The following is an 11,747-nucleotide window of genomic DNA, read 5'->3' as shown; positions in this document are numbered from 1 at the left end:
CATAAGTTTTCCTTTATCTAGGGTAAGCTCCCAGGAATGGGATTGCTAGGTCTTATGGGAATTGTTTGTTCACTTTTGTAAGAAATTGGAAAACTCTTTTCCAGAGTGTCTGTATCCATTTTGCATTCCCTCCATCAGTATATGGGAGTTCCAGTTTCTCTGCAAACTCACCAGTACTCGGTATTGTCAGTATTTTCTATTTTAGTTATTCACATAGGATTACAGTGGTATCTCCTTGTCGTTTTAATTGATATTTTCCTAATGGATAATGATGTTGAACATCTTTTCATGTGCTTATTTGCTACCCTTACATCTTCTTTGGTGAAATGTCTATACATGCCTTTGCCTATTTTTATAATAAGTAGTTTACTTTCTTATAGTGAAGTTTTTGTAGTTCTCTGTATACTCTATATAGCTCTTACAAATATTTTCTCTCATTCTACATCTTTTTCATTCTCTTAGCAGAGTGTTTCTCAGAGCAAAAGTCTATGATTTTGATTTCATCAATCATAGAAAAAACAGTTTTTTTCTTAGGGTTCCTTATGGATCAGCCCTTTTGTGTTATTTCTAAGAATTCTTTACCTAAGCTCCAGTCACGATGATTTTCCCTTACACTTTCTCCTTCTAATTTTATATTTATATGTTTTACATCCATATCCATGATCGATTGTGAGTCAAGTTTTGTATAAGGCACAATAGTAAGGTTCATGCTCCTTTTTTTAATTTTGCATACAGATACCCAAATGTTGCAATGCCATTTGTGAAAGACTATGCTTTCTACATTGAATTTATTTTGTGCCTTTACAAGAAATTAGTTGACATGAGTGACATAAGCAAAAATGGTGAAGTAGGTACCTACAAGGGCCAGTCCCTCTACAGAAACAGCAAAAAATCAAGCAAAAACTATGAGAATCGACTTTGTCAGAATTCTTGAAAACAGTGAAAGTTTAGAGCAGCTAAGCATATGCTGAAACAAGAAAAAGGCAACTCAAAAGTAGTAGGAAATATTTGTGGCATTTCTACTTGTCCTTGCCCTGTGCCCCTCCCTGGCTCAATGGCAATCTTGAAGACTGCAGACCACATTCTGCATGTGGAACTCTAGCCCTTGGTTCCAAAAGAACCAGGGCTGACTTATTCTCGAGGAATTGTGTTTCTTCTTGTCTGGGGGCTACCTAAAGGACTGATGCATCTTATTCAGAACTAACTCAGGGCAGAAGGCAGGCAGATATTTCTTGAAAATATTTTAGGCAAACAATCCAAAGCCACCTAGGGCAACAGATTGGGATTGAGGCATTTGATAGAGTGCTGAAAGTCTGGGAGGAAAAGCTGGAGACAGAGGGAAACTAGAGCATTCAAAAGCATTCCTGTTTACTGGGGAATTTAGAAAGCCGTATGCATGTCCAGGGCAGAATGCATGGCTTAGAAATTCCCGAGAAGACCCTAGGCTTTCACCTCTGGCTAATCTATACGCTCAGTACAAGCATGATGTGAAGGGTAAGGTGGAGTTTTTTTTTTTAAAGACTTTATTTTTCCTTTTTCTCCCCAAACCCCCCGGTACATAGTTGTGTATTTTTAGTTGTGGGTCCCTCCAGTTGTGGCATGTGGGATGCCACCTCAGCATGGCTTGATGAGCGGTGCCATGTCTGTGCCCATGATTCAAACTGGTGAAACCCTGCACTGCTGAAGCAGAGCATGCAAACTTAACCACTCAGCCACGAGGCCAGCCCCTAAGGTGGAGTTTTAAATGGCCTTGTTAAGCCTTGGAAAAGTGCCTCGGCAAAGAGCCAATGTGCAAAGACAAGGAGAGTTTTTTCTTTTGTTCTAACTTTTTCTTCTTTGTCTTCTTCCTTTCTTTCCTATAGTGATAGCTATAGTGATCAAAAGGGTACAGTGGTAGCATAAAGACAGACAAATAGATCAAGAGAATAGAATTGAAAACTGTAGGGAAGGAAAAATAATTTTCCCTCTACCCTTATGAGTTCTTGGCTGAGACTTCCTGTAATAGAAGACAGATTAACAAAAGAAAAACAGAACTTTATTAACATGTGTACTTCATGTATACATGGGAGACACTCAGAAAAACTAACTCCCCAAGACGGCCCAAGCCACCACCTTAAATACTATCTTCAGCTAAAGACAAAAGAGAAGTGTTGGAGGGGAGGCCAATTATGGGAGGTTACCGGGAAAACAAGGGTGAGGTTTGTTATGCAGATTTAAGTTAGTGCCTTCTCCACTGATAAGATTCTCTTGTGAGTTAGAGCCATTCTTCTCTTCCTAGTACAGAGAGGGAAACACTTACACGTGGAAATTTGCTTTATAAATGTAAATTTCCCTTACAAAAAGGTAACTTCAGCTCTGTTTTCAGAGCTTCTCCTGAAAGATGTCTGCAGTTTCTCAAAATAATCCTTATGCCACAAAGGCACATTTTGGAGTGGCATATTCTGCTACCCTTCATTCCCGCCTTTGAAACAGAAGTTTCACAGTCCTGAAGCTGAGTTCGTAGATTGCTCCATTATCTCATTGAACCCATCTCTTTGTCCTGAGAATAGGTCAGTTTAGTTAAAAAGTTCTGTCTCATTTCAGGAGGCAGTCTTGCAGGTGGGTCCCTAAAGTTAGGCATCTATGGTGCAAACAGTTAAGTAATAAGAAGCATTTCTATGGAAACAAACAAAAAACAAAGGTTAACAATTGGAGCAGACTATAAACCTAGTTTCTGAGTCCTGAGGGCAGCCAGTGGAGAGTTCTAGATGGGGCTTCGAAGCGTCTTTTGCAGTTTGAGTGTCTCTGGTGGTGTCATCAGGCATTCCAGTGAACTATTTGAGTGGCCTGCAGAACAACAGACATGTAGCTGTTGTAGTAATTTCTCTGAAGTTTATATTATGTTTTCCAGCTTCAGTTTGTGGGGAGAAGGGTAGCCTTTGTTCTTAGTGACTTCAAGTTAAAAGTGGAAGAAAACTGGAAATGTTAGTTTGGAGAGTTGTAGCCAGAGAGTTGAGGAAGCTACAAGAATTCAGGATCCAGCCCAGATTGCAGGTAGATAACAAAACCTCAAAGACAATGAATAGTACTAGAATCTGATATCCACAAAGATGTGCTATAGTTTCCCATTGAAACATAATTTTTTTCTCTGCAGTCACCTCCATTTATATCGAAGATAATCAAAGTAAGACTAACTTATTTTCAAAATAAGTCTAGTCTCATTAAACATGGCCTGATTATTTACATAAGTGCAGCAAGAATAGTGATTGATCACATAAGCACTTTTTAAGTCTGCTTTGCTGGAACTTTTCATAAGGAATCTCAGGTTAGACTTTTGAAGGGGAGGAAGACATTTCCTCTACCCTCTCTGGGTTCTTCTTGCTGGAGAACAAATTAAATTCACATGAGACAGAATAACAGGAGAAAATTAAACAAAGCATTATAACATGTATACAAGGGAGAGGCTCAGGCACGCTGAGCAACTCACCAAAATGGCTGAAGCCACCACCTTAAATATCATCTTCAGCTAAAGACAAAGGAGGATATTGAAGGTGGAGGGAGTCAGTTACAGGAGGTTACCACACAAGTACAGTAAACAAGATGCAGATTTAAGTTCTTGCCTTTGGCATTGATAAGAGTTTCTAGAGATAAGGTCATCCCCCCTTCTTCCTGGTACAGAGAAGGAGACACCTTTACAGATGGAGATTTCCTTTACAATGTAAATGTCTCTTAACAAAGGGTAAGTAAATTCCACTTTTTAGAGTCTCTTTCCTGTCTGCAGTTTTCAAAAGTAACTAGCCCAAAATGATCCCCTTGCCAAAGAGACACATCTTGGGGTGGCCAATTCCAGTCCCCCACACTTTCAAAAGCCTCTCAAAGCTAGGAAGCCCATCCAAGGACTAGCCACAAGACTTTGCTTGCAAGATCTATAGATTTGGGTGAATTCCTTTCCTCTTGAGGTCCCCCAAATATCCTGAGGTTGTTGACCTTGCCAAGAAGTGACCTTCCTTACTTACGTGGTAAGGCTACCAGGAACCCTGTAAGCAAAGTACCAGGCAGTTTTTCCAAGGGGTTTTATTGGCTCCATAAAGTCAACCTTAGTTCCTTAGAGCTGTCTGGTCATATCTAATTCTATGCACATCATTTTCAAGCAACATTACAGTCAGAGCCTTGGTAATATAACCAGTTTTCCAATTATGCCCTGTTACAAAGAGAACAGATTCTTGCTAAGCTCATGCAAATAACTGTATTGTCATGAAAATAAGAATACTCAATAAGTTTGCAGATTCTGGATGAATTAGGTAGGGAGAAAAGATAAATATTTCAAATCTGTTTATGAAGGTATAATTTACCAAATTGCTGTAAGTTATAGGTAACCAGAGAAAAAAGAAAAAAAAGATTTCCTTAAATCTGGGTAAACAGAACATTAAAGAATGAGCAATGTCTCAAAGAAAAAGTCATCAAAAATTGTAATCATCCTCTTCAGTTTATTCAGTCCTGCGTGATTAATTCTCTTTTGCTTGATCTTAGGTTTGCAGTTTTATGAATCCATAACTTTCTCCATTAGAATTCTGGAAATTCTTATCCAGTTCAATGGCATGATCTTCAAGTTAACAGAAACCTGTATTCCAGACTACTCGTCAGGGCCCTTTCCATGAATCTCCCTGAAGATGAAGCACTTTCGCAAAAGCATCAGGGTAAAACAATAACTGTCTTTAAGTGACAAAAAGACTTAAAAATGGCCATAGTTAGATATCTGATGAGATCTCATTAAAATGCAACTGACAAGCAAATTTGGTTATTTCCAAGATACACAATATATTAAGATAATAACTAAAATTGTGACTCATAACATTATACCAGGACGTATCAGATTTCTAGGAATTTCATACAATTTCTTGAACACTTACATTTATAACATATGCCCACACAAATATAACCTAAAGAAGGATGCTGCATCACTTCTTACTTGACAGTGCTTCCCATGTAACTTAACATATCAAATAAGCCTAAATCGATCAACGTCTCTCTTTTTAGAAGGTGAGAAAAGAAATCTTTTGAGACGTTCTGGGGGCCCTCTGGAAAATCCCAAAGTTAGTTCAAAATCAAAAAGCTAAAGTGAGTTTGATTTTGGAAAGTTTGTCAAATATATCAAAAGGTTTAAAACACTTGATTAAATACCATCAAAGATCATTATGGAACAATACTTAATTATCTGTTTAACCAAGGTGACAAGAAAATGTTTTAAAGGCAAATACAGAAGGTTACATAGTCTTGAGTAAAACATAGCTCTTAAAATTGAGAAAACTCGATTTTCTTAAGTAATCGAAGACCTGATAAAGACAACATGAAGCACAGAAAATTATTTTGATAAAACACAGGATCTTTATTTTCTAGGGAAATTACTTAAAAGGTAAAGAAAAACCTTTCATTTCAGTCTCTCTCCTGCTCTGCCAACATGAAGACTGAGAGGCTTCCAAAACACAAGTTCTGTGCAGATGAAATGGAAAGGCTGGGGCAGGACCAGTGGGTCAAACTTGGACTTGTTGGGCTTGTTTGGTGTTGTGTCCCGAGTCTGCTACGTCTGGAGGGTCTGAAGGCTAAAATGGGATGTATGTAACATGGGATATATTAAATGGGGAGCACGGTGGATGCATCATTGAGTACTCTTATCTACCTGGCTTGGTGGTACATATGGACACACGCACATGTAGGAAATCATTAAAAAGTCCAACACAGTGGCCCACAAAAGGTTGAGTTTGCTGCTCAATCTCAACCGGAATGAGGAAGCTCCTCAATGCCACCATAGGAACTACTTTGAAAAGTTAATGCAAAGCTTTGAAAGGAAGGAAGGAAGAAAGAAAAGCAGAGAAAGAAAATTTATTTCTATGCCTATATATGACTATATGGAACCTAGTAGATAAATAGAAGCCCACATTTTTTTCAACCTATCCTCCAGACAAAGGCTGCACTAGTTGTGAATTGAAGGCCAGGAGGAGCTGAACCCACATGCTTCAGCACCTATTTTTAGTCATCATGGAAGAACAAGTCTCTCCACTATTGCAGTGTGTATTGATATCTAAAAGTCTGCACAGGGAGTGAAATGTGCACACATATTTAATATTTATAAATCTGCTTAGGAAAACCTATCTATCTAATATCACTTGATTATTAATTTGTTTTGTTTTCATAGGAATGGAATGCATTTTAGGTTTTGTAGATTTGGGGAGAGAAAACACTCTGCTGGGGTGAGAGGAGAGGAAGGACAGGGTTCAACCCATCCAAATTGCTAGCTGAAGGAGGAGATAGATCCGGGAGAGGCACGGACACCTTTTGTTTTTTCTTTTCTCCCCCTCTGACCAATTCAAGCTGGGAAAACTCCAAGTGCGTCATCGAATGCCACGTTTTGAGCCATGCCTTCTAGTGCCCAAACGTCTCCCCAGCTCCAGCCGGGGCTGGACAGAAAGGTGGAGCCTGCCATGGTTGGAGTGTTCTTTCCTTCCCACCCACGTTCTTCTTTTCCTCTTCACTTCTATTCATCTTTCCCTCTCTTCTACACATACACTTTCTTCCCTTCTCTTTCTCTTGTTCTTCCTCTCTTCCCTTCTCTCTTCATTCGACTTGCTTCAAAAAGGAACCATTTTAAGGGGGAGGGAGCGGGTCTCCCTAGTTTTTTGCGTCTCCATTGTTGCTGTTTCCAATGTTGAGAACTTGCTAGAGATTCCGAGGTCCTCAGTTTCCTCAAATAGACATAGATATAGATATATGTACGTTTTTCCTTGAATGAGATTAAATGAGTGGCATCCTGGGGTGGTGGAGGGGGGCACTGGCTGGAGTTAGGGCTGGGGGTGGGATGGGGCGAGGGAAGGACGGAGAGGGGACGCATCACTCAATGTTGCCGCTGTCAAAGGTGTGGCACTGAAAATCCCCGGCGACATACTCCATGCGTGGCAGCTTCATTCTGTACTTGTCCATGCACCAGCAGATGCCACGTTTGTGGCCATGGGAAGGCTTGCACTGTTTTCTCTCGTAGAACCCTTTGTGGTCACAGTGGGGTGGGTACACAGCTCCCGGCACCATGCGTGTGCTGGCATTGAGCTCCTGCAGGGAAGCCTCCACGTGTCTGCCTCAGGGGTCCTGCTCAGATTCCTGTCTCCTGTCAGGCGTACTGATGACTCGGGGGTGGGCAGTGTTCTCAGCTTCCCCCACGAACTTGGACTGGGTCAACTTCTTTCTGTGGACCTTCTTCACTACCTGGGCCTTCAGCTCAGAGGTGCAGATGTGCTTGGGCCAGAAGATCTTAAGGGAGTAGGTCTCCACCATCTCAGAGGTGGTTGGCTTCTCATGCTCATGGGAGTCTCTCTCCATCTTGGCTTGCTCATGGTGGCTCTTTTCATTGAAGCAAGAAGCAGCCAGTGGCCTTGCAGCAGGGCGTGCATCAGCTTCTCATCCTGACCAGGAGGCAGTGCAGCCCCTGGACACAGGGCTCAGTGTAAGAGCCACAGGATTAGTTCCTCCACCAGGGCAAGAAGTCATGCAGCAGCCACAGCCTGGCTCCTTGACCAGCTAGCAGCCCAGAGGGCTGGGGGAGGGGGCACATGGAGAGGGCTTTCTCCTCACAGGCCTTGCAGTGCAGGAAGGAGCCCTGGGCTGCCCCCACACCAATGAAATTTTTGGAGGTAATACCAAAAGCACAGGCAACAAAAGCAAAAATTGACAAGTAGGATTGCATCAAACTAGAAAACTTCTGCACAACAAAGGAAATAATCAAGAGTAAAAAGGCAACCTATGGAATGGGAGAAAATATTTGCAAACCACGTATCTGATAAGGGGTTAATAACCAAAGTATATAAGAAACTCAAACAATAGCAAAAAACAACCTGATTTTAAAATGGGCAAAGGACCTGAAAAGACGTTTCTTCAAAGAGGTACAAATGTGCAACAGGTATACGAAAAGTTGCTCAACGTCACTAATCATCAGGGAAAGATAAAACCACCATGAGATATTACCTCGCACCTGTTAGAATGGCTATTATCAAAAAGACAAGAAATAACAAGTGTTGGCAAGAACATGGACAAAAGGGAACCCTTGTTCACTCCTGTTGGGAATGTAAACTGGTGCAGCCACTATGGAAAACAGCATGGGGGTTCCTCAAAAAGTTAAAAATAGAAGCACCATATGATCCAGCAGGCCCGCTTCTGGGTGTATATCCAAAGGAAATGAAGTCAGCATCTCAAAGAGATATCTGCACCCCCATGTTCATTGCAGCATCCTTCACAATAGCTGAGATATAGAAACAACCTAAAAACAACCTATCAACAGACAAATGGATTTTTAAAAATGTAGTGTATACACTCACACACACACAGAGTGGAGTATTGTTCAGCCTTAAAAGAATGAAATCCTGCTATTTGTGATAACATGGATGAACTTGGAGGACATTATGCTAAGTGAAATGAACCAGACATGCAAAGACAAATCCTGCATGACCTCACTCATATATGGAATCTAAAAAAGTTTCACTCATAAAAGTAGAGGCTGGAATGGTGGTTCCTAGGGGTTGCAGTGGGGGAAATGGGGAGATGTTGGTCAAGGGTACAAAGTTTCAGTTATGAAGGATGGATGTGTTTTGGATATCTGATGTACAGCATAACTAAAGTTAATAATATTGTACAGTCTCCAAATTATGATGATTTGACTTATGACTTTTCAACTCTACGTTGGTGTGAAAGCGATACACATTCCGTAGAAACCGTACTTTGAATTTTGAGTTTTGATCTTTTCCCAGGCCAGCAATATGTGGTGTGATACTCTCTCATGATGCTGGGCAGCAGCAGCGAGCTGCAGCTCCCAGTGAGCCACGCGGTCACGAGGGAAACAACAGATACACTTACAACCATTCTGTACCTGTACAACCATTCTGTTTTTCACTTTCAGTACAGCATTCAATCAATTACATGAGATATTCAACACTTTATTATAAAATAGGCTTCATGTTAGATGATTTTGCCCAACTGTAGGCTAATGCATGGGTTCTGAGCACGTTTAAGGTAGGCTAGGCTAAGCTACGATGTTCAGTAGGTTAGGTGTATTAAATGCATTTTTAATTTACAATGTTTTCAACTTACAATGGGTCTATTAGAACATAACCCCATGAGTCAAAGAAGATCTGTATCGGATGCTTGAGATTTGCTCAGAGAGTTGATCTTAAGTGCTCTCAACACACACACAAAAGATCATAACTATGTGAGGAAATGGATATGTTAATTTGCATGATGGTGGTAATCATTTCACAATGTATACATATATCAAAACATCACATTGTACACCTTAAATATATGCAATTTTTATTTTTCAATTGTACCTCAATAAAGCTGAAAGAAAAAGAAATGGTGCTGGAACAACTGAATATCCACAAGCGAAAGAATGAAGCTGGACCCCTACCTCACACCATGTAAAAAAAATTAACTCAAAATGAATCAAGAAGTTAAATGTAAGAGTCAAAACTATAAAAATCTTAGGATAAAACATAAGGGTAAATATTTATGATCTCAGATTTGGCACTGGATTCTTAGATATGACACAAGAAGTACAGGCAAGAAAAGAGAAAAAATAGATAAATTGGACTTCATCAAAATTAAAAGGTTTTGTGCTTCAAAGGACATTATTAAGAAAATGAAAAGATAACTCATAGAATGGGAGAAAACATTTGCAAGTCGTATAACTGACAAAGGTTTAATCTCCAAAATATACAAAGAGCTCTCACAACTCAATGACAAAAAGACAAACAGCCCAATTTTTGAAATGCAGAAATGATTTGAATAGACACTCCTCCAAAGAGAGAATATACAAACAGCCAACAAGCTCATGAAAGAATACTCAACATTATTAGTCATTGGGAAAGCACAAAACAACAATGAGATACTACTTCACATTCACCAGGATGGCTATTAAAAAAAAGACCAGAAAATAACAATTGTTGGGTAGGATGTAGAGAAATTGGAACCATCATACACGGCTGGTGGGAATGTAAAATGATTCAGCCACCGTGGAAAACATTTTGGTGGTTGCTCAAAAAATTAAACATAAGAGTTACCATGTGATCCAGCAATTTCACTCCAAGTTATAAGCCAAAAGGAATTGAAAACAGGTACTCAAAGAAATACTTCATAGCAGTACTATTTCAATAACCAAAAGGTGGAAACAACTCAAATGATCAACTGATGAATGGATAAACGAATTGTGATATATATATCCAATAAAATATTCAGTCATGAAAAGCAATGAAGTACTACTACATGCTACAATGTGGATGGATCTCAAAAGCATTATGCTAAGCAAAAGAAGCCAGACACAAAGGTCACATATTGTATAATCTGATTTATATGGAATATCCAGAATAGGTAAATCCATAGAGACAAAAAGTAGATAATGGGCACCAGTGCCTGGTGGGAAGGGAATGGGAAGTAATTTCCTAATGGGTCGGGATATTTCTTTTGGGGCGATAAAAATGTCTTTAAACTAGATAGAGGCGATACTTGCACAGTAATGTGAAAGTACTAAATATCAATGAATTGTTCACTTTTAAGTGGTTAATACTGTTATGTTCAATTTCACCTCAAAAAAAAATTTCAAAACTTCGTTGGCACTGTGGGTCTGTTTCTGGAGTCCCTATCTGTTCCACTGACTTAGATCTACCCTTCAGTAGTGACACACAGTCTTAATTATTGTAGTGTGGCAGTAAATTTCCAACTTTATTCTTTTTAAAATTGTTTTAATGATTCTAGTTGCTTTGACTTTTAGTACAAATTTTAGAATCATGTTGTCCTTATCTACAAAAACTCCTGCTGCCACTTTAATTGTATTGTATTAAATCTATAGGTGAGATCAGAGAGAACTGATATGTTTATTGAGTGTTCCAATCCATGAACACCATATATTAGTGTTCATTCCATTTACTTAGGTCTTCTTGGGTTTCTTTCATCAATGTTTTGTAGTTTTGAGAATAGAGATTCTGTACATGTTTTGTTATATTCGTGCCTAGGTATATCATTTTTTGGAGCTATTGTAAATTACATTGGTTTTTAAATTTTTGGTTTCCATTTACACATTTATTGTGTATATAAATACAATTAATTTTTGTGTACTGAGCATGTAACCTTTGACCTTAGTAAACTCACTTATTAGTTCTAGAAATTGTTTTGTAGATTCTCTGGGAGTTTCTACATAGATAATCATGTCATCTGTGAATATAGGCAGTTTTATTTCTTCTTTTCCTATCTGGATGCCTTTTTCTTGAGTTATTACACTAGATAGAACTTCCAGTATAATTTCCAATAGGAGTGGCAAGAGTGGACATCCTTGTCTTGTTCCGGAACTTCAGGGGAAAGTATTTAGTTGTTTACCATGAAGTATGGTGTTAGTTGTAGGTCTTTTGTAGATGTGCTTTGTCAGGTTGAGGAAGTTCTGTCCTATTCTTAGTTTTCTGAGAGTTTTTACCTTGAATGGATGTTGAACTTTGTCAAAGGCTTTTTCTACATCAATTGATATGATCATGTGTTTTTTCTTTTATTGACAACTAATATGATGGATTGACTGACTTTTGAACATTGAACAAGCCCTGCATTCCTGGGATAAACGTCATATGAGCCATATTTTTCTTCTTAGACATTGCTGGATTCGATTTGCTAATATCTTTTGATGATTATTTCATTTATGTTCATGAGGGTTATTGGTCTGTAGTCTTTTCTTGCCTGATTCTTTTCAG

At 39.1% G+C, this 11,747-nt stretch overlaps 1 pseudogene; it reads right to left on the bottom strand.

Moving 5' to 3' along the window:
- Positions 1-6,864: 6,864 nt before the first annotated feature.
- Positions 6,865-7,711, bottom strand: LOC124245470 (insulin-like growth factor-binding protein 5; annotated as a pseudogene).
- Between the last annotated feature and the right edge of the window lie 4,036 nt (positions 7,712-11,747).

Source organism: Equus quagga, chromosome 10 (assembly GCF_021613505.1).
Source record: "Equus quagga isolate Etosha38 chromosome 10, UCLA_HA_Equagga_1.0, whole genome shotgun sequence".
Taxonomy (NCBI): domain Eukaryota; kingdom Metazoa; phylum Chordata; class Mammalia; order Perissodactyla; family Equidae; genus Equus; species Equus quagga.
This window is presented reverse-complemented; position numbering and strand designations above follow the sequence as displayed.